Source organism: Pinus tabuliformis, chromosome 2_2 (genome assembly GCF_031772625.1).
Source record: "Pinus tabuliformis cultivar Carrire ecotype Pingquan chromosome 2_2, CPIR1, whole genome shotgun sequence".
NCBI lineage: Eukaryota > Viridiplantae > Streptophyta > Pinopsida > Pinales > Pinaceae > Pinus > Pinus tabuliformis.
The window spans coordinates 258189560-258216305 of record NC_142300.1 but is presented as its reverse complement, the minus strand read 5'-3'; the positions used below and the strand labels follow the sequence as shown (position 1 = coordinate 258216305).

The 26746-nt window shown below is 36.0% G+C and overlaps 1 pseudogene; it reads left to right on the top strand.

The window, feature by feature from the left end:
* The window catches only part of LOC149192279 (CTP synthase-like), a 120607-nt pseudogene extending 94340 nt beyond the window's left edge, over window positions 1-26267 (top strand).
* Window positions 26268-26746: the final 479 nt, after the last annotated feature.

The window sequence follows — 26746 nt, the reverse complement described above, 5'->3', positions numbered from 1 at the left end:
TTGCCTAACTGGTGCAAATATATCATCATAGTCCACACTTTCCTTTTGACAAAAGCCTTGAGCAACAAATCTGGCCCTGAACTTTTCATCATTTCCATTTGCTCCATGCTTGATCTTGTAGATCCATTTAGAGGTGACAACATATTTTCCCTGGGATCTATGGACCAAATCCCATACATCATTCTTCATAATACACTCTTACTCTTCATTCATAACATCCTTCCATACTTGGTGCTTCACATCTTCTTCAAATGAGCAAGGCTCTGATTGAATAATGGTGCTCATGGAAGTTAAGTACCCTTGGTACCTATTCGACTTCTTACTTTCACCAAATGTCCCCCTTGGTGAAATATGTCACCAAATGTCCCCTAAGCCATGAGGGTATCCTTTTAGAGGAGGAGGGCTCATGAGGAGATGGATCAATGGGATCCATTGGTTCTTCAACATTGGGCATGGACTCATCCTATGTTTCTCCCTATTTTCATGTATCTGCTTCCTTTTTCTTCCTTGGAATAGGAAGGCTTCTAATTTTTCAAAGGGAATCATCTTCATTGGAGGTGACATCATGACTTATCTCCACTTCCTCTTGACCGGGCACATAGATCCTATATGCCTTTGAAGTTTCAATCTAGCCCAAAAATGTTCCTTTCTTCCCAGATGCATCGAATTTTCTTCTCTTTTCTTTCGAAACATGAAAATATTCGGGACTACCAAAAATTTTAAAATGAGAAACATCAAGTTTCTTACTGGTGAAAACTTCTCCATGAGTTTTGGATTCCAATGCTTGATGAGGTCATCTATTTTGAACGTACACGATAGTGTTGGTAGCTTCACCCCATAGGAACTTCAGAAGGATTTGATCATGAAGCATGGCATGAGTGGCTTCTATAATAGAATGATCCTTCCTTTCAGCAACACCATTTTACTCAGAAGTATATGTGGTAGTAGGCTCCCTCTTAATTTCATCTTCTCTACAATAGTCATTGAACTCATTTGATTCATATTCGGTTCCATTATCAGTCCTCAATTTTTTTATCTTCTTGCTGGTTTCATTTTCAACCAAGGATTTGAAAGAATAGAACAATGAGAATAATTCATCCTTATTTTTCAAGAAATAAATCCAAGTTTTGTGAGAGAAGTCAGCCAAAAATATAGCATAATATAAGTATCCTCCCAATGATGTCACAGGAAACATACCAACTAGATCAGAATGAATTAATTGTAAAATGTCAGTAGTCTTGATACAACTTGACGGGAATGGTCCCCTTGCATGTTTTCCTTCAACACGTCCCTGACAAACACCTTCACGTTCTAATTTGAATTCGGGCATACCTGTAACCATCTTCCCTGCATCGGGTAGAGCCTTATAATGAAGATAAGAAAACCTCTAGTGCCATAGTTCAGATTGAAGAGATGTGCCACAAGACATAGCTCCCAATGGACTTCCTACAACTTGATATAAGTTGTCATCCCTAAATCAAAGAGTAAATGCTTCTTTGAAATTTATTTTCCAAACACGTACATTTCCATCAATGAATAACACCTTGAATCCTTTCTCTTCCATTGCCAAGATAGATACCAGGTTCTTCTTTTGATTGGGTACATAGAGTACTTCTTGTAAATGAATGGTGTTGCCTTGATTCAATTGAGGATTCAAATTCCCAACTCCCTTTACAAGATAGGTGGCATTGTATCCGAGTATAATTTCCAAATTTGTATCATTTTCTATCATATTTGAAAGAGCCTCATTGTACCGAGTGAAGTTCCTTGAGCCACCACAATCAATCAACCAATTTCCCAAGGTGTTCAAATGAGAGGCAGTAGAGAGGAAGATATAAGATAAAATTATTTTTGCTTGTTATCTACAACATTAGATTCATCATACCTAGATTTTCTTGATCTTTTGGGAGGTTGATCATTTCCAAGTTGAGTAGCCGAAGAATTCCTTTTTCCTTTGTTGTTGAACCTATCATTCCTTTGATTGTTGTTGCCCTTGAAATTGTTGCGGTTGTTGTTGTCATCATCATGAGGTGTATCCATTCTATTAGGACACTCCCTAGCATAGTGGCCAAACTTGTTACAAATGAAGCATATTCCCTTCCTTCCATTTTTGAATCCCGGTCTTCCTTGACATTACTTCTTTGAACCTACATTGTTCTTCTTCTTAGCATAAGTGAAGAATTTAGTAGGATCATTCCTATTTGAAGGCATTTCCATTTCCATCATCCTTGTCTCTTCTTGAGAACATCTAGTCAGCAATTCTTCAAAACCTATAATCATTTCATTGTTGAGGATAGTTGTGTTGAAAACATGTCATTCATGAGGGAGACCTCTAAGGGAAACGAGAGTGAGCTCCTTGTCAGAAATAACTTCTCCAATTGAAAGTAGATCATTTTTTATCTTCATAATCCTCATGAAGTAGGATTTGATATATTCACCTTTTCCCTTCTTTATGTCCTTCAATTTGTTTTTGAGAAAAAGGACTTGGTTTGCATTGCTAGCTTTGAACATGCCAACCAACTTATCATATATCTCCTTTGATGTGTTTAAATCAGAGATGTAAGAAACTAAATTCTTTTGAATAGAATCCTTGATGATCTTCTTGGCTTTGAATTCACCTTTCTTGTAATTTATCTTAGCAGTAGGTTCAATCATCTTTCCCTGAACATAGTCCATAACATCTTGCTCTTCTAAATTCAAATCAAGAGACATATTCCATGCATGATAATCAGACTTATCATGAAGCTTTTCATTATATCTGAAGTAGGATGTGGAAACCATTGAATCTTGTCCTTGATCAATAGATCTCAGTGATTTCTCTTCTCACTCTTGATTGGGCTTTTTTTTCACCTCAACTCCAATACCATGTTAATTTTAGATAACAATGGTATGTTCTATGGATAAGCGCAATTTGACTTCAATTTTCTTATGAGCACAATATCTATTTCTAAATTATAAATCACATTAACATGATAGTAATTCACATTGAACATATCCAATAACCGAGAGACAAGCTAAGACAAAAGGACTCAATATTTCGTAGATGCCCGGGAAAAACCCCAATGCGAGAAAAATCCTTTGATAAAATCTTATTATTATTTTTGAAAGGTTCAGCAGAGAGAGAGTACAGTATATAAATTTACTTGCTCAATCATAGTCAAAATTTGTCCAGTCAAATAGCAATCAACATGATTCCCTAACTAGAAAGACAACATGGTCAACGTGGCAGAATTTCTCCTTCAAATCAACTTAGTCAAACCTAGTAAACTTGGTGTTCTAGGACAGTCTGAATCGGCCCAAAATAATCATGAAAATATTAGTCAAAATCAGTCAACACAGAGTCAAACATGCAGTCAACATTGGTCAAAAAAATCTGGTTTCCTCGATTTATGTGCCCAAAAATGTGGCTTTCCCAAACAAAATATTCCCTAAGAAAAAAACGCAATCCAACATAGTCAATTTTTGCCGAGTCAACGTTGTTCAAACCTTCATGCAATTTGGTCAACACCCAAAATAGAAAATCACTGTCAAACTTTGCACGTGTGGAGGAGAAGAATGCTACCCTAAAGTTGTACGACCCAATCAGTTGAGGAGAGAGAGATATGTGTGAGAATGAATGATTTCTAAATGAGGAAGATGCACCTTCTATTTATATGCAATGTTGAGGATGAGTAGACATGTCTTTTGGGCTTATGAGCCTATGTGAGATTGTTGGCCAACCGTGAAAATTTGTCCATAACAGAAATAAATTCATAATTCCATTTGTACATGTCAGAATGAGATTATCTTTAGATCAATCCTACACCTCTCAAAAACAAGAATCCAATAAAAATATCAGCTGCATCATATGAGTTGTCCAAGGTGTTGTTTGGCCCTAGTTTCCAAATTTAACAACATGCAACAATTGTTGGATTTCCTTCGAGCACACTAATACCACATCCATGTATTTTTCTTTCCTTGGTTAGTATTTTGCATCATTATGTTTGATAGTTAATTCCTTATTATTTTATGCACAATAAATATCTATCAAATATTTAAGAAGGATGGCTTACCAGTTTTAGATATATATAATATGAATTGATTAAAAATTCATCAGGTTATTTCGACTCTCATATTTCTATTTCACTTATTTAGAGAAAACTATATATTTAAATAAAAACTCAATTAAAATCAGACTAAAATAGAGAAGCCTAATTATGAAGATGCTTCTCTCCACTACCTTGCAATGACGTTATTTTTCTAAATTATACTTGAATTTCACTTATAATAACCTGGATTTATATATTTCTTTTAACACCAAATCGACATCACGTAAACATATGAATATCCCATTAAATATGACCTAAAGATGATGCAAATAATTTCAACTTTAGCCTATGCATGTGCCAGATTAATTTATGAGGTGTGAAGTTTTATTAGAGGCATTGTTTGTTTTCTTGTTTTGATTGGAAAGTGGTTTGCTCTTGGTTTTATGCGACTTTCAATTTATCATATGTAGCATGCTGAGAAATGGGAAAAAATAATGTGTGACATTTATCTTGAAAAAATTGATGTTGAATGAAAGGATACATAGTTTAACCAAGATAAAATCCTCTTTGGTAAAGGTAGAGGAACTGTGATTGATTGTTACTTGACTCTGTTGTGGGCGGGCTACAAGGAATGTGATTGGGAAAAGGATGGGGAGACAATGAGGAGCATGTCTTGGATATGATTAATTTGTTGTTGGAGATCCTTCATGCACTTTAGCCATCGACTTTGGAAATGTTTCTAGTAGGGATTCCCATGGTTTTTAATGTTGTGATTCTTTCACCTCATGGTCATTTTGGGCAAGCAAATTTTTTTAGGAATTCTAGACAAGACATTAGTGGACAGGTAAACAATTTTTTTAAAATTGGAATGTTTATTCGATGGTATCCTCTCTTTATTGCTTGGTTGTATTTTGAACGTTTCTTTTGATTTTGTTTTGTCTTGGAAATATGAAATTGAAAATACTTGGTATCATGTCCATTTAAACAACAACCAAAGATTGAAGATGAAATTAGTATTACATGATATTGATTGAAATCCTTTTAGTTTTTTTGTGTTAAAAGGTTTTCATGACTATTAGAAAAGTTCACTTTCATGTTGTTGATTGAGAATGTGTTGTTTATATACGTGACCAAGTTCATGCATTAGAGAATGAAATGTTGTTGTGAATAAAATGACAAGGATTAGACATCATGCATTAGATTATTTGTTTTCACAAGTTATCTACAACTTAGTTAACATGATTATGCCTAAGCTTTCCCTAAATATTGAATATTAAGTTATTAAGGTGTTCTTTGCTATGGTGACATTTTCTTTACTTTCTTTATACAGTCATCTGGCCACATAGTGGCCATTATCACCCAACTTAAGAAAATTTGTTCAAGTTTCTTTCTTTTATGGAGGAAAATGGCTTTGACATTGTTGTTGTCGAGGTATATGTCATATAAATACTTTATAGTCAACTTTAGTTTATATTATAGTGTACATCATCTTTCATGTCTTACACTCTGCATTGTATCTTCTTTTGTTTTCAGAAAAGGAACTCAATATTCATGGTAAGAAGTAGGAATTGAAGAAAGAGGAAAACAATAACATTGGAATGACAAATGAAAAAAAAGTGAGAGAAGAGACCCGGTCTAGTGATACACGTAGAGACAATATCCCACATAAGACACACACATAGAGACTAATGGTCAAGTCTTCAGAGTTGGTGAATTCCCCTGCAATGCCTTGGCAACACAAAGATAATGTTTTGAAGTGATGAAACAATATTTCATGTGTAAATTGTAGTCCAACCAATATTAGGTTGGAAACTCATATTGTAATACTTGACATTTCATATAATATAATTTATGCGGTTGAAATTATTTATAGTTGCACTTGATATTGTTTAGTATTGTAATTAACATATGTAACTTTGTGTTTTCATATTAGATGAACATGCACATTGTATGATTTTTTTTAATTTAATTGCAAAGTCATAATAATTAATTTATGTTGATTAATAATGAACACATAAAATAAATATAAAACTACTAAATTAGTAGTTTATATTGATTAATGATGAACATAAATAAAATAAATATACGATTAAATTTGTCGTTTATAATGATTATTAATGAAAGTAAATGAAATGAATATAAACTACTAAATTAGTCATTTGTATAATGAATATGAAATTACCACGAAAAATAAATGACTACTACAAATAATAAATTTGTGATTATAAATGATGACAAAATGTTTCATATATACGACTATTAGTAGCTAATTTACAGTATCTTATAACACAACCAAAATTTAGTCATATTTCTTTTATCATTAATTGGTTTTAAACAATGACTAAAATTTGCATATATATGACTATTAGTAGTTAATTTACAGTATCTTATAACACGACAAACATTTTGGTCATATTTCCTTGGTTATTAATTGGTTTTCTCAGGTGATCATATAGTAATATATTTTATTGTATATTTGGTCATTAATTATGGCAATTGATGACTAAGTAAATGACTAAATTTATGATTAAATATACTACTAGATGATAAAATTGACACAATCAATTAATTACTAAGCTAAAACGACTAAAAGTTGGTCGCGTTATAAGATAGTGTAAATTAACTACTACTGATCACCAACTGAAAAATAGTCTATATGCAAATTTTAGTCCCTTTTTTAGTAACTAATTATCTATTTTTTATTAGTGGCCATGCACTGACTTGGTGGGAGAGACACACAAAAACCCCGAGGTTGGAGGGAGAACCTCTAGTAAATAAGTGGGAGGATTTAAAAAACATCATTAAGTCACATTTTTATCCCATTGGGTACATGTAAGGCTAATGAATCTGATGGCATTACTTCAGGAAAAAGTCGGGCCAAAGCATGCAGGAGTACACCATAGAATTCAGAAAGATGGCTATAATGTTGGGAATCTCTCCAAATAACCCATAAGTACTCCTCAAGCATTTGGGGGGTCTACACCGCCATCTACGTGAGCAAGTGATATTGTTGAAACCCAAAACGATGGAAAAGGCTTCTATACAACCACAATACCTAGAGAACATAGGCCTTAAAAGAGCAAAATCAAGTGGATCGAAGCAAAAGGAGAAAAATGATGCTTCTAAGAAGAGGAAGAAGAAGCAAAAAAGTGGAAAAGATAAAAATGTGGCAAGCACAACACACTAGTGAAAATATCCTAGAAGCCACTGCAACCACTACAACATTGATGCCATACATAGGAGAAGTGTTGGAAATTGCATCCACAGCTAAACACAGAGAACAAGAAGAAATATAATAAGAAGAAGAATCTCATGGCCACTAATTTGAGCAACCAAGTTGAAAGAAGCTCAGACGTGGATGAGAAGATCGTATGTATGGTAGTGGAGAAGGAGGTGAATCTAAGTAGCATTCAGCAACAGGAAGATAAGGAAATGACCAAACTCTTCAATTTAAAGATAAAGGTCAAGAAGACGAAGATTGATGCTTTGTTTGACTCAGGATCGTAGGCAAATCTCATTGCAACAGATCTATTCAAGAAGTTGGGGATGGACGGTTGTGATCATCCAAACCCATATCCACTGGGATGAGTACATAAGGATGCAGAGCTGAAGGTAACAAAATAGTGTAAAATTAGATTTGATATGAGTGCTAATTTTATTGATGAAGTATCTAGATGTGGCTCTGCTTGAGGTATGTGGAGTCGTGTTTGGGAGTCCATACATGTACATGTCTGATGCAATATTCATGAGGAGATCTAACCAATATCGACTCATCAAGGATGGAAAATAATTCATCATCAATGTGAACAAAAGAAAGTTGGAAATTTCATTGTTAAGTGACAAACAAGCCAGGAAATTGATCAGTTCTAGCAAGAAGTATGTTTTATTGTTTTTAAGAGAATCAATCTGTAGAGGAGTCAATAAGAGGCAGCGCATCCCTAGAGGGGTTTGCTGAGAAACAAAAACAACAATTAGAGGAGTTTTTGCAGGAATACAAGGACATGTTCTTAGAGCCTAAAGGGATACCCCCTAAGAGAGAAGTGGAGCACAAGATCCAATTATTTCCAGACTCCCCATTGCTAAATATTGGGTTGTACAGGTAGTCTGTTATAGAAGCAAGTGAAGTGAAGAAACACGTGCATCGACTACTGGAATAGGGTGTCACTCGACCAAGTACATCACCATGTGGGTCACCCATCATCATTGTGACAAATAATGATGGAAGTTGGTGGATGTCTATAGATTACAGGGCGCTGAATAAAATCACGCTTAAGAACAGATACACCCTGCCCAGGATAAAAAATCTCCTAGATCAATTGTAGCAATAAAATTATTTCACCAATATGGACTTGAAGTCTAGATATCACCAAGTTCGCATTAAAGAAGAATATTTGTGAAGCACTAGGTCTAGCATTACCAAACTTGCAATAGCCCTTTGAATTGGAGACATATGTGAGTGGGTATGCTATGGGGGTTGTCTTGATGCAAGGAGGAAGGCATGTTTGCTACCATTCTGACGTATTTCATAGGGAATTTCTTAACTACCCTACCTACAACAAGGATCTTTATGCCATCATGAAAGCTATGAAGAAGTGGGAGCACTATCTGATGGGAAAGGAGACAATAATGTAAACATATCACTAGTCGTTATAGTACCTTCAGGCCAAGAATAAGCTACAACAGACGAGACATTACAAGTAGATGGGGTTTTTACAACAATTTCATTTGGTGATCAATTATTAGAAGGGAAACACAAACAAGTTGGTCGATATTATTTCAAGGCCACCCACATCAATTATTATAGCTTTGGGGACTCTTATGCACATGAAGCCATTCACCCATGATGCATATAGAGAGGCATATTTAGAAGATGAGGACTTCAAGGAGGTGTATTAGTAGTTGCAGAGTCAGAGTCATGTGCACGATTGTGACAACACCATTGACTAACATCTCCAAGATGGGTTACTCTACAGGATGGATAAGCTATGTGCCCCTAAAGATGAGTGTTTATAGCTGATTAGAGAGGATCACACCTCCAAGGTTGCAGGTCACTTTGGTGTAGGGAAGATCGTGGCTAACTTGTAGAGGTATGTGTATGGGCCCAAGGTGCAAGAACAAGTAGCTAGGTTCATAAGAGGATGCATGCTTTGTTGTACTAGCAAGCCTAGAAATAGGAAACAAGGTTTGTATCATCCCTTACCTATACATAGTTGTCCTTATGAAATCATTTATGTGGAATTTGTGGGAGTTTTACTGAAAACTAGGAAGGGACATGACTACTTGTTCGTGGTAGTTGATAGGTTCAGAAAGATGTGTGTTCTAATTCCATGTAAAAAGGTCATCAACAGACAAGAAGCAACAAAACTGTTGTCTGGGTTTGGTTACACTTTGGGATACCAAGGAGCATCATTTCAAATAGGGATACAAGATTTCTCAATGCACTCTGGACTACATTGTGGGAGAATATGGACATGAAATTGAAGATATCTACAACATTCCATCCACAGACAGATGGGTAGACATGAGTTGTCAATAGGACTTTGGCGCAGCTTCTGAGGGGTTACAACTAGAAGCATCCAAAGATTTAGGATGAAAATTGGGTATATATACATCATTCTTATAATAAAGAGGTCCACACTTCTACATGAAAGTCACCATTTAAAACTTGTTTTGCATATTTTCCACCTTCACCTTTGGATATTTCATATGGGCAACAAGGAGGAGTGAAGGAAGACATTACTTGAGATGCTTTGAGGGCTGAAAAATTTATAGAGAAGATCAGGCATATCCATCTACAGGTATAGGAAACACTGCAGAAGTCACAGGTGAAGTATAAGGCTAGGCATGATTAGCACAGAACAAAGAAATCATTAAAGGTGGGAGACAGAGTATGGCTATAGTTGAGTAGGGAGAGGTTGCAAGGGTTTGGTACGAAAATCAAGGCTCTAAGGTATGGTCCATATGAGATACTGGAAAAGGTGGGTGATAATGCCTATCGACTTAGTTTACCACCATATATGTACATTTACTCAATTGTAAACGTAGATAATTGCAAACTCTATGAGCCTTCCATGGTAGATCAGGAAGAGGAACAAGTCCTACCTTTCGTGGAGGATTTGGCACCAAACGTTGAAGTCGAGCTCACGGAAGATACATTTTTTCAGAAGAGGACCAGAACTTACAAGACAATGGAAACAAGACCTTTGGCATATTAGGTTGAAGGATAACTTCCAGGCAAAGCTAAATGGTACACGAGAGAGAAGGTGGAGGAAAAATTTCCTCACCTCATTCAGTAAAAGCTTTTGGGGACCAAAAGCCTCTGAAAATGGGGAGGTGTGATCTGAATTTCATCATTATATTTTTTCTCATCCATCTCGATGAATTTGGAGTGGAAAAAATGGAGGAATCAACTCACGAGATTCTTTTTACTAGTGGGACATAGTTTGGTGAAACATGCTCTGAAACCTTCCGAGAGCATTTTGAGGCATCAAACAACATTTTTTTGGGCAAAACTTTTTTTCTTAATCCCAAAAAATCTTCATGCTATTCTACACATAGAAATCTTTCCAACGATGTAAGAATCGCGTCAATCAGAGTCTGTATGCAAAAGTTATGCCACTCAGAATTTGACCTTCCTGTTTTCACACCTATAGTTCCAAAGGATGTCGCGTCATGCCCCATTATTCATGGAAAAGGGTATAGACACGTGTTTTTGATGTAAAATACTCTAGAAGAGTCTATTTTCTAACTCTATTTAAGAGTTTATGTAGTCAAACTTTACAACTAGTAGGCTATCGAGCTGTGTTATAACCAGGCCACCAGGAAAAAAAGGCATTCCATTATTTCAAGAGAATTTTGCTCCATAGTTGAGGAAATATAGCCATGAGAGATAGGAGGTAGAGCACACAGAGAGGATCTGTGTACTGTAGCAGCCCACAGGCCAAAGAAATTACTTATTTGTATCTACAGCCATATTTCTAGGTAAAGAAAGAGAGCGAAGTAGACTCACCTTCCAGCTAGTTTTTCTCCCGAAAGGGTTTCCTCAAGAGATTATCTTTTTGTTCTCTACTTCTCTGCTTGATTTACTTTTACATGCATGCACTAATTATAGTTAATTTTACAGCTCTAGAAATTAAATAGAACAACAATAATGTAGAATCTCATATTTTTAATATAATATTATCAGATCTGTTTTGACAAACTGTCCAGTGGAATATCCACAATAGTTTATGGATCAGGTGATTACAATCTTGTGTTATGAATTTCCTCTTGGTAATGTGCTGCTCAATTTCCCACTGTGATAATCTTTTAGATGTGTTCCTTGTACTAGTCCTTTTTTTTAATGTTTTCTTTACCCTTAACTCCTTTAAATTTAAAATGATTATGTTCCTTCTTTTTTTAATGTATTTTTTACACTTAAATATTTTTTATTTAAAATGCTTCTGTTACACTTAGCTTATCTACATAAAATGATGCTTTCTTGCAACATATCATTTGTGAAAATCAAATTGGAATGAAGCATAACAAAGCTCCATTTTAACAACCCAAGCCATTTTGTTTGTCAAAGTGCTCCAAATCCAAATAAAAAAACAATTCACCCATGTCCACATAATATTCCACCTAATTCAATTGAAAAATATACCAACAAACTAGTTTTTGGAATTTTCTTCATATGATCATTTTTCCCTTTATATTAAGGTGATCTAATAATCTGCTAGCTAATCTCACCTAGCAGCACTTTTTGATTTGAAACACTTTCATCGCGTCCACTAATGTATGAAAGTAATGGGATTAATAACACTTTTAACCATTCAAGTGATTTTATGCGCAAAAATGATTAAAAAGCTTCACTTTGTACAGATAGTGCACCTAAATCAATCGAGCAATATAAAATCTGGGGAGGTTTTGAAACACTTTCATTGCATCAACTAATGTATGAAACTAGTGGGATTAACAATACTTTTAATCATTCAAGTGATTTTATTTGCGAAAATGTTAAAAAAGCGTCACTCTATACACAATAAAATCTAGGGAAACTTGAATCATTTGAACAATATAAAAATGGAGGAAGTTAAAAAAAAACAAGGCTTTTTCAAGTGCAGTCGCTCTTGGAAGTGACAATCTTGATTCATGTTTGATGCATTTTTCTTGCAATACAATCAAAACCCTCATGCCGAAGGGGCTGACCCATGTGTTCAACACCTTCACCTGCTCCTCCTCGCCACACTGAAACTAAATAAATGAGAACAGAGTTATATGAATCAGTGAATGCCTCTGTGTGTGTAGAGTGTGGCTTGAATTGTTGGAGAGGCATCCAAAAAACGTTGTAGGGAGGCCAGAATGTCATGTTCTTGATGGGTTGTGAGAGGTTCAATTTTGAACTATGCTTCCCACCACGTACAATGACAATAAATTGAGATAATAAATATTGATTCCATGATCAAACAACCCCAAAGGATCGAAACCAAAAACCTCCAAACGATGCGTGAAAGTAAAGAAATTAGATCAGAATACATGGATCCATGACCCCATATCAACCTATAACACCCGTCAGACAACCACCATTCACCCAAGAGTCTAGAATATTGGTGCTCTGATCCTTCCTGTGAATGGAGCATAGAAGCCAATGACCTACTTCTAAAATAGGAAGAGAGGAGAAGAATAATCCACCTACACCAATGCCTGTGACATGTAAATATTCACCTTTACATCTAAATGAAACCCTAATCCTAGATTGACCCTTCTACAACTCCCACACCTTCGAACCAAATCATCATGGTACACTCTCAATCAAGGATTAAATCACGCTCCACAACTCAAAGGATTTGCTCTCCTTGTTACACTTTCTTACTAGATATCATGAAAGTAATCTCATTGCACTCCCAAGCAATAATTACTGCACACTCCATAACCCATAAGATCCATTTTCCTCATTACACTTTATTGTTGTATAAGAATTCTCCCAATCTCAGCCTCTTGATGATGCCCTCGTCCTATCTACTACAATGATAACAATCCACAACTTTTCTTTACTACCTTGCTATGGATACTAAATTAAATCCCCTAATGTTGAACGTTGTTTCTGCCACTGCTTTGTTTATTTCGCTAGATGTTTTCCCTACCAAAAATCTTTGATCTTCTAAAAAAACCCTACCTTTCTCCTACATATAGAAGACTTGCCTAAATTTCCATTGTTTCTGTCTCGAGGAATTGGTGGAGGACTCAATGACATAACATTGTGACCTGATTCACCCTCCTTCCTAACCTCCATCTTAGGCTCCCCTAGCTATGCTTCCCAATCTAAAGGAACTATTCCTTGAATCAGAACCTTATCAAAGTGAAAAAAGTTTACCTATAACAACACAGATGAGGTTTTTCATTCAGTGGGATTTCTCCCCCCATAACTGAAATTCCCACTCCGCCCGTAACTGAAGACTGTGAATAAATACAGTTGAACACATGTGAAGTGGAATAGATGTCAAAACCTTGCCTGTCATCGGTTTGTCTCATCATATTGCCACCAAGAGACAATTGTCAAATTAAAGTAAGAAGGTAGACAAAATTTGGAGATGCACTGATTCAAAAGGAAGGCCTATCGGCCTAAATATATTTTAATTTTTTCTATTAAATTTCATAATACATCCAACATTATTATTTTAATATTTTATAAATATTAATAATACACCCATTAAATTAAAATTGGACCCGTAAAAGCTACGAAATATAAATTTGATAAAGACGGAATTTCCTCCCAAACATTATTATTATTAAATATCATAATGTTATTAATAATTTTTTTATAAATATTAAAAGCCATAAAAACATAACACAATTCTCTATTTCTTTTGAGTTTCATATTTTAAAATTTACGATTTCAAAAATATTATCACTATCCTATATTCGCTTGTGAGTTTTGTATTTTAAAATTTACAATTTGAAAAATATTATTACTATCCTCAATTGAACGTTTAACGTTTAGGATGCATGTGTGACAGAATGTATATTATTATTATATTGATAGGAATGTTTATTTCAGAATAAATCAATTATTGGTAATTATTAAATGGATGGTGGTGATTTAATCTCTATAAGAATATAGTTAAATATTTATAGTAGTATTCACATATCAAGGGCTAAGATTGATTGCCCAGTTAGTTGTGCTCTTTGAATTAATTTATGTCAAAATAGTTCATTAAATTATTTTTCATATGAACACATGTCATATTCGACATGCATTTTGGATAAGCCATGGTATTGGCCCATAGTACTAATACAAGATTTATTTACAAGTTATGAATCTATATATTAAAGTGGGGGTGAATATATAATTTTAAGAATATTGTCACATGTTTTTTAAAATGTATGTATGTTTAACACATATATTAATTATTTTTACTACTACTACTACTACTACTACTAATAATAATAATAATAATAATAATAATAATAATTTAAAATAAACTCGAATGGGGTGACTATCAAGGTTGAAATGGAAGTGGGAGCGGAATGGGTAGGGGGCGATGTGTGGGCAACCACTAGTCTTCTTAACTAATGTGCCAAGGGACGTGGAAACCCATCCCTAATGAGTCTAAATGATAAAAAGGGTGGAAATTAAAATTCACTTGCCTACGTAGATGAAATTATAGTGGCATATAGTTTGTCAGTTGGTCGAAGCCTTCAAGCATGTGCAACATGTGAATATTCTAGATCAAATCATGGCAATTCACTCCTTGGTATTTGCAAATTTTAATGAGGTGTGTGAAGGGTCTCAAATGCCAATTGAACAAATTCATGCAGTGGTGTATCACCTATCTGAGCGGCTTCAGGTGGTGATAAGTGGGGAAAGTCCACAAAATGGAAGAGTGCATTATATCCATTTGAGCACGAATCATGGATAAACTATTGTGAGCTTACAAGCTCTGCAAAAAATTCCAATGACAAATAAAACTATGGAGTATCAATGTGTGGTAGGAGTGCATATACTAAAGGAGACCATATGCAATAGGTTTTTGGACGAAATATGCTTTTTGAGATAGTTTAGGATGAGGGAACATCAAACCCAGTTGAGGATACACCTAGAGGTGGTAGCAATTAGCTTCCAACCATGGTGGATTTAGCTAAGTAAAGGTATAGTTGAATGGTGTCTCATAATTGGTTTTCTTATGTTCAATAGGATAATAGGAAATAGGGTCGTATGGGATACCATGTAGGATAGAAACCTTCAAATTTTTCCTTATCATTCTTGGTATATGTTCACTACCCCTCCTTTCTAGTGTTTGCAATGTAATTGGGCCCTTTTCTTGGTTGAATACAAGAGGTATAAACCTTGGTTTCCATTTTCTAGTAATGAATATGATTTTTTTTCCTTCTTATTTTTCAAAGATTATATTATGTTCACAAGTTTGTTATAATGACTCTATGAAGAGTATGTGAGTGTGTTTGTAACTATCTAACTTCGTTTCGGGGAAATGGTTGGTAGCGGGAGTGGTTATATGAAATTTTTGGTGATGTATTCCCCTCTCAACCAACACCTTTATCTTTGTTTTTACACCTTGTTGGTGTGTTGTGGTTGATTTGGTTCTCTTGTTGGTTTTTTAATATGTTTCTACAGTGGCGGATCGTTTTCCAGAGGTAGGGAGAAAGTAAAATTGTCTTTGGCGTTGTTGGCACAATCGAAGAGGGGGGTCATAATCTTGGTCTTCCTTTGGTATGAAATTGGATATCTACCAAGTGGTTTAAGGGCCTTTTGTGGGCCTGTAGGATGGTATGAGGCACCTATAGTTGGTTATCAAGATACTTATTTAGGTTGACCCCCACTCCCTTCCTTACATGGTTCTGAGGCTGTGGAGCTTGGGTCGCTCTCGTTATCCCTATGGTCTAAATGGTCTAGTGGAGCTTCGACAGACATCAAGGAATTCATCTAGTAGGTTAGTCATGTCAAGGCAAAGGGGTCATGTTAGAAGGGGGGCAGCCTAATACCAAGAGAGATCCCACTGGGAACATACTCGAATGCACTATCATATAGAGGAGATTGCTTCTCATTACTAGGAACTAACAATAGGCCATATATAGGAAGAACTTACTTAGGTGGAAGGGGAGGCCTCTTCTCATATGAAATTCCTCTGGAATATGGAGGTCTTAATTGAATGGGTAGAATGGGTAGAAATTAATTGAATGGGTAGAATGGGTAGAAATTAATTGAATGTTACTGTTACACAATATTTTGTTGTACCTCCTATTCACTTCCTATACCATACCCTAAACTGCCAAAACATTGACTTCTATGGAGCATGTCCATCATGATATACATACCATAACCTCCCTGAAGAATTAAAGAAAAACTGCCCTAAATCCATTTTGGAGAAGGTTGCCCAAAAACCTAATTTTTTGCATCAATGTGTTTTGCTCCACTGCCTTCCTGTGCCGATGGCAGTTTTCTCAATTATACACTCACACGTCTAGCATGGGTTTTCATAGGAAAACCCACATTGAACCTATTTTGGTAGGTTTTCCCAAACTAGAGGAGAAGCTTCGCTCATTATAACTTTCAAGAACAAAGAGATGGATATTGGTTGTTGTGGATATGGTCAAGCTCTCTCTTTTGGGCCTCTTGATCTTATCATCATGGGCTTTCCCCTTGAGATGTGAACGTTCATCCCTCTTTTGTGGATCCCTAACTCCGTATCCCTTCCTATAAATTCACTACCTTCCATTCCCAAATGGTTGGTCATTGATTGTTGCATCCCTATGCTAAGATTATGCTTGCATACTACCCATTCTAGCTTGGAGAAGGAGTACTTGAAGAGTCCTTTCTTGGACTTGGACATCCACCAAAAGGAGATCTCTAACATCAAGGCATAGCTTGTATGCTTCCATTTTTAGTTTATTAATACATACATCTGATGTTCACTTTCCATAATTGTGTAAATGTTTATGCTATTAGCTTAATGCTCCTTGATCTGTTAAGTAGTTTATGTTTTATGTATGCCATATATGCTCTTGTATCTTGCATAGTAATTTGATCTTCCTTGCAGGTATTCGGACGTGAAGAACAACTAAAGAGTGAGGCATGGAGAAAAATATTCAAATCCATCACCAAGGATCGAGCGATTAGCATCAGAGCGAGGTAGGTTTTTCCTTCTCTCTGCATTAGTCAAACATATAATAGGAAATTGTATGTTAGTTTGTTTAGTTCATTGCTAGACCCACTCATTGGGCTAGAGGGGTTGCTTCTCTCCGTAGAGGGGATTTTCCTTCAAAAAAAAATGGTGACTCCATTGGGGAAGCTATAGCATGTTCATCCTCCTTTCTCAACTAATCTCTTGATCAGTTTGACCGACCATCATGTTCTCAATTAGTTTGGGTTGATATAGGTCTGCACAATCACTGGTTGCTATCTTAGAGTGCTCATTCTAGAAGTGTTTATGAAATTATTTTTATTTTTTTCCTTATTCCTCACCCAACTCACTTTTGGATTTGGTAGTCTCACTGCCAAAACGATTTTGATTAAAACAGTCATGAAGATCCCCTTAATAGCCACACTAACCCCTGAGATTGGCAAAAATCTAGGGTTTCTCTATTAAACCCCAATGTGTCTGAGTCCTTGATGTCCTGCTTTGTCCTGGATGACTGGAATTTATAAAAATGTTTTGATTTATTACCTCATTTTATTGGAAAATTTTGATTCCTTTGAACTTTCAAGTTTTTGAGTGAAATTTGATTGATTTTAGGGTTTATAGGTCGATTGGTTGTCACTTGCCACTTGTGAGTGTCTTTGGGTCTCTGGTTTGCTGAATGATTAGGTATGTTCATCTGGTAAAATCACTTGAAACATTGACTTACATTGGTTTCAGTTTGTCTTGTGCAAATTTGTTTTTCATGTGTATTAGGTCATCTTGCATTTGAAATCCATCTTTGTCATTTATCAAACATAGATTACATTGTTTGGTTTGCAAACTGAAATGAGTATATTTTCTTATCTATTTGAAAGAGAAAGTGAAAGACATTTTCATTGAGTGCTTTTGAATTTTGTGTTACTTTGATTGATGCCTTGTTTTCATTAGGAGTATTTTGAATCAAAATATTCGTTTTTTCTTTAGTTGAAGCTTAGTTGCATGTGAGCATTTGAAAATCAAAGAGAACATCATATAAGTAAAGTGCATCTTAGTGAAGTGAAGATCATTTTTTCTTTCAATAGATTTCATATTCATTGGTGAAAGTGAAGTTTAGTTTTACTTTTGGCATTGCATTTGGAAGACGAAGCTAAAAGTTAGTGGAAGGCATGTTGTTTGATGCATTCTCTTGTTTGATGCATTAATTGCTTGAATTACCTTCCCTTGTTAGTATAGAATTCATTGAAATGAAAGGTTTCCTTTTTCTCATATAGTTGCATTATAGGATTCAGGTGACATCGTTTGAGCCCAAAATTAAAACTTAATTCAAGAAAAACTTTAAAATTTATTGAATTAACCTAAGGAGAATTTGGAAGTTAACACAAATATTTAGAGGTCTAGGCTAGAGACCTATTCCGGCATCTATAAACCTAGCAGTTGTCATTAATTACCTGCATTGTATCCCGGCGGTGAAATCTCATTCCAGTATGGAAGTATATTGAAGGTTCTCCAGTACTTTAGGGTATATCGGAGGCACTCTAGTATGGAAATTATATGGGAATGCTCTCATCGAATGGTTATGCATTAGAGAGTGCTAAAATGAACTTGTGCTCCTCATACTATCATGTATATATTGGGAGATCCCACTAGGTTGCTATCCTTTAGCCAAAGGTAACCGAGTTATTCTTCTTGTAGACTTGATACATTGAACACAAAATTCGGGGAGATTGGTTGTCGTAGATTAAGTCCTTGGTTTTAGCTAACGTGTATATAGCAGTTCACGGATACCTGGTAAACCCTTTTTCCTAGTTACCCCATTTTTATTATTTTTTGTTAATTTCTAAAATTAATTGACCGCGGAACAACATCCTTCCCATGGAAATACTCCTTAGCAGATATTAGGTTGATATTGATGGAAACATTTCCTGAGTCTACCAGTCAAGGAAACCCCTCTGCCAGGAATCCTAGTCCTTTTCCTTCTTTTGGAAATACTAGTGCTCTCTATATGGCGATGTTGTCCCTTCTTGGATTGACCATTGGTCTGCCAGTTTGGTTATTTTCGGCCTAAGTGATACCAAGTGTCCAAACCGCTTTTCAACCAAGTTCTCCTCCACTTTAACAACATCAACCTCATGTTGATCCTAGATTTGACCCCTCACCTTCTTGACCTATTTCTTCACCTCATTCTTCCTATTTTCCTGGTGAAATTCTCGATTCTAGTAACTAGGAAGCTAAGAAGAAGAAGAAGGGGACAAAGAAGAAGAAGAAAAATAAGCAAGGGGGAAACCAGGTAGCCATTGCTATAGATGCAACTGATGTATAAAATCTTCTAACTGACCCCAAAAAGTGAAATTCCCGTGCATTCTTTGTAAGGGTGACCACCTTCTTCGAGATTGTCCTAGTATTCCCAAGGTCTTAGAAGTTCGGTCTATAGGTTCACATCGCCCTTTATCATCAGCCTCCAGAGGCCATGCTCATGATAAACCTTCAACTAGTGTCAGTAAAACCCATGGGAAAAAGGGAAAAGTCAATTTCCTTGTAGTTTGTGTGAAGGTAATCATCCCATTCACCTATGTCCTCTTCTAGATGAGGCTTCCAAAGAGTTGGAAAACCTTACAGCTTCTCAACCTTGTTTTTAGGCTAGGTATCGAAAGCCTTCCCTTGATCCTTCACTATTTGATCCAATGATTGATCAAAAGTAATCTCTTGTCAACCCCACTCTCTCTGAACGTGAGTGTCGTGATTCCATTCTCGACCAACCAGTGCTTAAGAAACCAATAGACCTAGCTCATTCTTCAGTTAATTGTACCTTTCCAGTAGAGAGTGAACCTCAACTGCTCAGGTTCTTCTGGTTTCTTTAGTTTCAAATGAACTGGATCAAAATACGCCCCTTCCCGAGGTGCATGAGAGTAGTTCTCATGTTCCCAAGTGCTAGAAGGCATCTCTCACATTCCTATGACACCCCCTCCAAGTAGTTTAGTCACTTCTTTTGATTGGAGTCGACTGGCAAGATATCGTCTTCCATATTATGTGCCTTTCCAAATTACTATATAGGCTTATAATATGGTTGTATCGAGCACAGTCATAGACAAGGTGGCATATGTTAGTATTTTGTCCTCAACTACTTGGAAAGCTTTAGGTTCTCCGCAACTTGTCCACGTCACCCAAAATATGTTAGCTTTTAACAGAGGAATTAGTCAACCGTTAGGGATCCTTCCTAAGTTACCTATTACTTTGGGAGGAAAGGATGTCTATATAGATGTTATGCTTTTCCATGGCCCTTTAGACTTTAATCTACTCCTTGGCCATGACTATTTTTATGTCATGGGAGCTCTTGTCTCTTCTCTCTTTTGTTCAATGTGTTTCCCGTATGAGGGAAGAATTGTGATCATTGATAAGCTTACATTCATTGGTCCTGAATCAACTCCCAATCAACCATCATCCCTAAAAGGTTATTTTATGCAAGCAGTATCACCCCTGCCATAGGTTAATTGCATGGCCACCTATTCCATGCCCACATCTACTGATGATCTAGTAGGTGATGTAGTACATCATGTATAGGGGGCATTGGGGCCCGATTTTTCATTTGGATCCCTGGACATGTATCCCTTCCAGATTTTTTTTTCTCCCATATGATGAGAACCTCTTGGAAGCCATGGCTTCTTTTGGTCTGTGATCAAGGGCTTGGATCAAAGTTCCTTGTCATGTGTCAAGCTCATTAAAAACTGGAACAAGGGATATGAGGATAGTTCTTTTACTATGCCAACCTCGTTAAAAATGAAATAGGTGTTATGAGGATAGTTCTCTTACTATGTCAACCTCGTTAAAAAATGAAATAGGTGTTATGAGAATAGTTCTTTTACTATGTCAACCTCGTTAAAAAATGAAATAAGATCCCATGAGTAGAGTTCCATTACTTGTGTGAAGCTCGTTAAACAAGGAAACAAGGTGTCATGAGAATTGTTCTTTTCCTTTGTCAAACTGCTTAAAAGACGAAACAAATCCCTTCCAATTTGAGGCTTTGATTAGATCTCATAAAATCTCAGTCAAGTCTTTCAGTTGATCTCGTAAGTGAACCTTCATTCCATCCACCTATTCATAACTAGTAGTATACTTAAGTGAATGAAACGAAGCTTGGGGGGCATGTACCTTGAATTGAGTCATTATGCTGGGGGCATTCAAACTCATCTCAAGCATAATTTATCTTAGTTTCAAGCTTGTGTAAAAATGAAACCAAATCCAAGCATATTTTGTTTCCATTTCAAGATTGTGTAAAAATAAAACTAAATCCAAGCATAGTTTTTTTTTGGTCATGTTTCAATCTTGTGAAAAAATGAAACCATCCTCAAGTATACTCAAGTATAGTTTCCCATGTTTCAAGCTTGTGTAAAAATAAAACCATTTCCCTCTTTACATCTCGTGATGACTAGCTTATTTTTTCCAGATGAGCCTTGGTTTGTCCATTCCATCACAACCATCTCTTTTGTTGATCATTCGCTTTCACTTGGTTGTTTGACCTTTTCCTGAGGAACATTTGCAATGAGTTGTGTTATTTGCTAGCCTCTTGACCTTTACATGTTTTGAGTAGTTACATCATGACTGGGACCAATTGTTATCCTTTTATACCACTCTTTCTTCAAGGTGGAGTCATCCTTCAGCCCTCTTATGACTCTTGAAAAATGAGAAGATTGTCGAGTACTCGTTATTTCAAACTCGTAAAATTAAATGAAATGACATCTACTTAGTATAAGTTTAACCCTTTTCTGGACTGAGATAGCCTATTGTACAGAAAAGGAATACCTTAGTCGAACATGGCTAAGAGGTTCTCTTGGATATTATTTTCTACCTTTTTGGATTCAAGAGATGATTTATGAAAAGGGACCTTTGGAGTTTTATTTTCCGCTTCTTTTTCAAACTCTCTAAACATGGAAAATATCCTGAGTTTCCCCTATACTGGAGTCGTAAAACATAAACGAAGCAAGACTTATCACCATGACGAGAATGAGTTCCTCCTTCCTAGGGCTCACAAAACTCACTAGGATGGATTCATCTGAAGGATGAACTTATATGGAAAGCATATGTTATCCCCTTCAAGTTTGTGATAAAAAACATATGGGGTACTAACCAAAATGGTGGGGGAAAATGTGAAAGTATTCATCTTTTGTATTTTGTAAAGGCAACATTTCACTCTTGAACATGATACTCATCTCTTACTCGTGTTGAGTTTGGGACATCCTCACTTCGTCACTTGCCTTGCTAGGTTTGAGGAATCCATTTTTCCTCTCATCTGATCATATCATTCCATCATTATGACCTCTGGTCCTATGTTGAGCCAAATGTTTCCAAACTTCGGACTCGTGTCCCTGATATGTTCAAGAGAAGTCCTATATGTAGTTATTTACCACCTATACAATGTCTAACTTTCTACTACAGTCCTGGATCACACTTATCTACTCTACTACATCCTGTTGTTTCGTATCGATGATGTGGGATTCATTATGTCTCTCCTTCGATGGATCACTTCCTGTCGAATTGAACTCATTATCTAGGAAGATGATCTAGAAACTCCCTTCTGGTACCTTAGATCTTGCATGCCTCAATGGAAATTTCTTCACATTCAATGACAATTTTACATCATTGACCTTCAGTTGGATTATTCCACGCGTGTTTCACTTCACTTTCACTATTCATAGTTGTGGATTGTGCTAATTGTAGCTTGAGAGCCATTGTCATTATTGGTGGTTTCTCTCGTGCCTATTAATAGTTTAAATCATTGACTGGTAATCAGGTGGCTTTCTTTCATGTTCAACTTCGACACATATATTTGCATGATTAGAATTCATATATTGATCGGGTCGAGACAGAGCATAAGACCCTGGATTTTATTTGATGAAGTCCAAGTTCGTGGAGTTATGAGTCATTCATGATTGTACACATGTTTCCTATGGATGGATGGTTGTCGCCATACTGTGGGTCCATATTCATGATCCTTTCTATTCGGATGGTTGTGACCATACAGAGTATCTTTGCACATGATCCCTCTTGTCTAGATGGCTGCATCCATACCACATATTCATATATTATTATATGCCTATTCATGTAACATTAGGCATGGTCATAAAAGATGTCAGATATGTATATGTATATGTATATGCTTGATTTGTAGGTATCCTGATGGTGTTGTTCTTGTCCTTTCACTGACTTGTAAAGAATCTTAGGCATCACTCCACGTTCTACCTTCATGCTTTAAGGGACATTTGTTACACATTATTTTGTCATACCTCCTGTTCACTTCCCATACCATATCCCAAACTACAAAAACATTGAATACTGTGTAACATATCCATCATTATATACAGACCATAACCTCCCCAAAGAATCAAAGGAAAATTGCCTTGAATCCATTTTGTAGAAGGTTGCCTAAAAACCTAATTTTTGGCATCAGCGCATTTTTCTCCACTGCTTTCCCGTGCTAATGGAAGGTTTCTCAGTTATGCACTTGTGCTTCCAACAGAGGTTTTCATAGGAAAACCCATGCTGAACCTCTTCTGGCAGGTTTTCCCAAACTCAAGGAGAAGATTCACTCACTAGAACCTTCGGGAACACCGAGCTGCATATTGGTTGTTGTTGATATGGTTGAGATATCTCACTTGGGCCTCTTGATCTTATCCTCATGGGCTTTCCACTTGAGATGTGGACCTTCCTCCCTCATTTGTGGATCCCTAACTCCCTCACCCTTCCTATAAATTCACTCCCTTCCATTCCTAAATGGTTGGTCATTGATTGGTGCATCCCTATGCTGAGATCATGCTTACATGCTACCCATTCCATCTTGGAGAAGGAGTGCTTGAACATTCTTTTCTTGGACTTGGACATCCACCAAGAGGAGGTCTCAAACATCAAGGCATAATCTGTATGCTTCCCTTTTTAGCTTATTAATACATACATCTAATGTTCACTTCCCATAATTTTGTAAATGTTTATGCTCTTAGATTAATGCTCCTTGATATATTAAGTAGTTTATGTTTGATGTATGCCATATATGCTCTTGTATATTGCATAGTACTTTGATCTTCCTTGCAGGTACCCATTCATGAAGAAAAACTAAAGAGCGAGGTCTGAAGTGAAAGATTCAAAGCCATCACCAAGGATCAAGCAATTAGCATTAGAGCGAGGTAGGTTTCTCCTTCTCTCTGTATTAGTCAAAAAAAGCTAGGAAAGTGTATGTTAGTTTGTTTAGTTCATCGTTAGACCCACTCATCGGTCTAGAGGGATTGCCTCTGTCCATAGAGGGGATTTTCCTTCACAACAATTATGATTATAGTTTATATAAAATAGAATAAATAGAGATTAAAGAAAACTAAATAATAATTGTAGTTAATTAATGAGTAGTTAAAGAAGAGGCATGTCTTAATGGACATGGTCATTCATGAAAGGGCACCTGCCTAGGTATGTAAGTAGGGCCCCATTGTAACATTCATCATCCTTGTACATCTCATGTATTAATAAAATATTATTTATAAATACCTTTGTGTATTTTTACATTTAAATTCATCAAGCTACAATTTTGTTGCTTTAGTGGCATCAAATACATGCGAGCCTTTGGATGTTATCCACTGCCCAATATGCCATTATGCTTATGTCCCCAATTCATTAATAAATTAAGTGAAATTCAATAAATGTTTCAGCAATTAAAAAATTTATGTGCGGAAATTACATGTCTAAAGGAATAATACATTGACATGAAAGGAACTAACAATGAAGAATGTTCTAACACGGAAAATTTTCAACATGTTGGATTAACAACTCCTCAAGGTGACATAAATAATACTGTTGGATAAGATGATAAAAATGAATTGACATAAAATATCCATGAAGAAATACTACATTTTACAAAAGATAAAGAAGAGGTTTTATCAATTTTTTATAATAAAAATGATATTACCAAGGTGTCTTCAATACCATCTCTTGTTTCTTTCACCGTAGTAGATCAAAATACCAAGGTTGATTTGGATCTTGTTAACTATGAGCGCATTTTATATGTGACATTGACTCGAAATAACAATATCACCATCGGGAAGATATACCATTCTGTTATTTACAATAAATGGATGGAAAACTACCAATGAAAGAGTGTACATGTAATTCCACATATTACAGATGCCATTCGAGATTGGATTATAGCTGTAGCGGGAATTCCTATTGATGGGAAAGAAGGCCTAGCATATGTCTGTGTCATTGAATTGGGTGGAACAGTTGGGGATATTGAATCAATGCTATTCATTGAGTCCTTATGTCAACTGATATATTAAGTTGGGCCAGAAAACTTTTTCTTTGTCCATGTAAGCCTTGAACCTATTATAAATGTTGTTTGACACCTCATCTACTAGTTTGTCGAATTTCTTAACCCTTACTCGAGAATACTAAGGAGGACTTGTCTCAGTTTTGACATGTTATGGAAAGCAACATTCTTAATATTTATGATGTATCAAACATTTTGCATGTCCCTTTATTGCTAAGGGATCAAAAGGCACATGAGGAAATAATGAAACAATTGAATATATTAAGTTTTTATAAAAACCATGATTTAGAGGAGTGGGCTGTGAGAGAAGTGTGCTATGATAAACTTACAACTCCTATAAAAATTTCCATGATTGGAAACTATACTAGGTTGTCAGAATCTTACCTTTCTATATTCAAGGCTCTTTTACATGCTTGTGTTGCATGTTCGTTGAAATTGTCTGTAGAATGGATTACAACTTCCCATCTTGAAGATGAAACTGCAAAAGAGAGACCACACATTCATGCTTTTGCATGTAAGGCTCTGAAGGGTGAAAATGGTGTTCTTATTCCAGGGGGATTTGGTGATTGAGGTGTGAAAGTAAAAAGACTGGCAACAAAATATGCACGCTAAAATCGAATACCCTATCTTGGCATTTTCTTGGGGATGAAGATTGTTGTCATTGAATTTGCACATTCTGATCTTGGTTTTGAGGGTGCCAACAGTGCAAAAATTGACCCAAAAATTCAACACCCTTGTGTCATTTTCATGTCGGAGGGGTCAAAGGCCTCTTCTTATATGAACTACCTCTCAAATATGGAGGTCTTAATTGAATGGGTAGACTAGGTCCTTGATATATGTCATATGAGGGGTTGGTTCAACCACTACATGCAGATGATGCATCTATATTTGAAAATGAACCTTTTTTTAGCGACGACTCTCTCAAACAATCATGAATCTTGCTTGGACATTCTCCATTAGTAGGAAAATCTAGATGGAAATTTCAAGGAAGTAGATCGGAGTATTGAGCAAATTGAGCACCATCGAGGCATTTCCCTAATGGTTGGAAGGCTTCCTGATGGTCCACAAGAACCTATTCGGGTTGCCTCAAAGTGACAGTGAAATGGGTATGTTTATTGTTTTCCTTTGTTTTTCTCCTCTTATACAAGGCGTCACCATTAGCTTGGATATTTTTGTATCTATTTTCTCTTAACTATATGTTCACTTTAAGGAGAGAATATTTTCGGCTAATGTCAGGTATCCCATGCGAGAGAATGAATGAAAGATTGTAATCCCCCATGTAAAGGTCAATTCATTTTTCTTAA